The following is a 3288-nucleotide window of genomic DNA, read 5'->3' as shown; positions in this document are numbered from 1 at the left end:
CCTCCTCTCCACCCTCTCCGAGTTGGGCATCTCCGGCGCGGCCCACGCTTGGATTGCGTCCTACCTGACAGGTCGCTCCTACTCAGGTGGCGTGGCGAGAATCTGTCTCCTCACCACGCGCTCTCACCACTGGTGTCCCCAGGGCTCTGTTCTAGGCCCTCTCCTATTCTCGCTATACACCAAGTCACTTGGCTCTGTCATAACCTCACATGGTCTCTCCTATCATTGCTATGCAGACGACACACAATTAATCTTCTCCTTTCCCCTTCTGATGACCAGGTGGCGAATCGCATCTCTGCATGTCTGGCAGACATATCAGTGTGGATGACGGATCACCACCTCAAGCTGAACCTCAGCAAGACGGAGCTCCTCTTCCTCCCGGGAAGGACTGCCCGTTCCATGATCTCGCCATCACGGTTGACAACTCCATTGTGTCCTCCTCCCAGAGCGCTAAGAACCTTGGCGTGATCCTGGACAACACCCTGACGTTCTCAACTAACATCAAGGCGGTGTCCTCGTTCCTGTGGTTCATGCTCTACAACATCCGCAGAGTACTAACTGCCTGACACAGGAAAGCTGTACAGTCCTAATCCAGGCACTTGTCATCTCCCCGTCTTGATTACTGCAACCGCTGTTGGTTCGGGCTCCCTGCCTGTGCCATTAAACCCCTACAACTCTCATCCAGAACGCCGCAGCCCGGCCTGGTGTTCAACCTTCCCAAGTTCTTCACGCCACCCCGCTCCTCCGCTCTCTCCACTGGCTTCCAGTTGAAGCTCTATCCAAGACCATGGTGCTCGCCACGGAGCTGTGAGGGGAACGGCACCTCAGTACCTCCAGGCTCTGATCAGGGCTCCCACACCCAAACAAGGGCACTGCGTTCTCATCCACCTCGCTGCTCGCCTCCCTACCACTGAGGAAGTACAGTTCCCGCTTCAGCCCAAAGGTCAAAACTGTTCGCTGCTCTGGCCCCCCAATGGTGGAACAAACCCCTCACGACGCCAGGACATGGGTCAATCACCACCTTCCGGAGACACCTGAAACCCCACCTCTTCAAGGAATACCTAGGATATAGGGGGTAAGGGTAATCCTTCTCACCCCCCCTTCTCCCCCAACAAAGATTTAGATGCGTGGCTGTTCCACTGGTTGTCATAAGGTGTATGCACCAATTTGTAAGTCGCTCTGATAAGAGCGTCTAACTAAGCAATGACTTAAATGTAAAATGTAAATGTTTATAAGCAGTGGTGTAGCATGAACCCCAGCAGCCACAAGGAGGTGCTATTGACACAATTGAGCAGTTGGACTTCAGATCGGTGATCAACAGTAATGAGTCATTTACATTGGAGCTGCCGAACTTGCTTCTACATTTATTTATTTTGACCTTTTTTGGAAATATGGACCGGAAGTAAAAGCAGTAAATAAAAATAGACGCTCTGCTAAACTCAATATTTTGGGAGTAAAAAAACCAACATATTTTGACATTAACACTTGCAGAGCCGTCTAGTGGGAGTTTGAATTTTGGCACTTCCTGGGTGTTAGAGCAGGCACTCCTCGTCGACGTCTCTAACACAAGATACTGGGGAACACACACAGACCTAGAGTAACATTTAGGTAGAGGTTCATTTGATCTCATCTACCTTCTCCTTCTTCTTGTCCTTCTTGGTCAGCTGTCCCAGCGGCGCCATCTTACCCTGCTCTCACGCTGCTTGGCCAAGGCCTCCTCATAGGAGGTCTCCTTCACGGAGGAGACAACATAACAGTTCACATTTAGACATTATCACCCCAACAACGTGGCTCAGTTGGTAGAGAATGATGCTTGCAATGTTGTGGGTTCCATTCCCGCTGGGACCACCCATAAAAATAAATGATGCATGCATGAATAAGTCACTTTGGATAAAGCGTAGGCTAAATGACATACATTATTACATTAACAACAACAGTTAGGCTACCTTCATGGAGAAGGTGGAGACCAGAACGATACCGAGGGCTGAGATGACCATGAAGCCTCCAAATACCATGATGCCTAGCGTCTGAGGGTCATATAGATCCATGATGACCACTATGAGCAGGTTAGCTGTCCTGTTGGATGGATGGAGAGAAAAACATAATTGTATTTAACCTTTATTTAACCAGTGGCCTTGTGGTTGGTGTGTCCACCCTGAGATTGGAAGGTTGGGGGTTCGATCTCTGGTCGAGTTATACCAAAGACTCTCCAAAATAAATGTTTGCAAATCTATTACAAATATAAAACAGAAATACCTTATGTAATTAATTATTCAGACCCTTTGTTACGAGACTCTAAATTGAGCTCAGGTGGGCATCACGCTGTGTGTTTTTTCAGTGGCAGGGACTGGAGACGAGTCAGGATGGAGGGAAAGATGAACAGAGCAAAGTATAGAAGTCATGATACTGAAAACCTGCTCAGAGCGCTCAGGATCTCCAGACTGGGGTGAGTTCACCTTCCAACAGGACAACGACCTAAGCACACAGCCAAGACAATGCAGGGGTGGCAGGTTGAGTCTCTGAATGTCCTTGAGTGGCCCAGCTCACCTGAAAATAGCTGTGCAGCGGCGTTCCCCAGTAAACCTGACAAAACTTGAGAAGATCTGTAGTAGAAGAATGTTATAAACTCCCCAAATACAGGTGTGCCAAGCTTGTAGAGTAATACCACCCAAGACTCAGGGCTGTACTCACTGCCAAAGGTGCTTAAACAAAGTACTGAGTAAAGGGTCTGAATACCAACAAATCAGCCAGGCTAGACAATCTGGTACAGGTACAACCCCAAATACGTAAGCACGAGCACCATCATAGATATCATCCTAACCAACTTGCCCTCCAAATACACCTCTGCTGTCTTCAACCAAGATCTCAGCGATCACTGCCTCATTGCCTGCATCCGCAACAGGTCTGCGGTCAAACGACCACCAAACTGTTACAGACCAACTTCTATCCTACCCTGCCTTTCCAAGGTCTTCGAAAGCCAAGTTAAACAGATTACCGACCATTTTGAATCCCACCGTACCTTCTCCGCTATGCAATCTGGTTTCCGAGCTGGTCATGGGTGCACCTCAGCCACACTCAAGGTCCTAAATGATATCTTAACCGCCATCGATAAGAGACAGTACTGTGCAGCTGTATTCACCGACCTGGCCAAGGCTTTCGACTCTGTCAATCACCATTCTTATCGGCAGACTCAACAGCCTTGGTTTCTCAAACGACTGCCTTGCCTGGTTCACCAACTACTTCTCTGATAGAGTTCAGTGTGTCAAATCGGAGGGCCTGTTGTCCGGA

General features: G+C 48.9%; 1 protein-coding gene across 1 annotated transcript in view; it reads right to left on the bottom strand.

Annotated features, from left to right (window-relative positions):
• Positions 1–3288, bottom strand: part of LOC118378039 (ribosome-binding protein 1-like) — a 50536-nt gene that overhangs the window by 32625 nt on the left and 14623 nt on the right. The window lies entirely within an intron of this gene.

Source organism: Oncorhynchus keta, chromosome 24 (assembly GCF_023373465.1).
Source record: "Oncorhynchus keta strain PuntledgeMale-10-30-2019 chromosome 24, Oket_V2, whole genome shotgun sequence".
Classification (NCBI taxonomy): Eukaryota; Metazoa; Chordata; class Actinopteri; order Salmoniformes; family Salmonidae; genus Oncorhynchus; species Oncorhynchus keta.
Note: the sequence above shows the minus strand (reverse complement) of the source record. Positions and strands in the feature narration are given on the sequence as shown.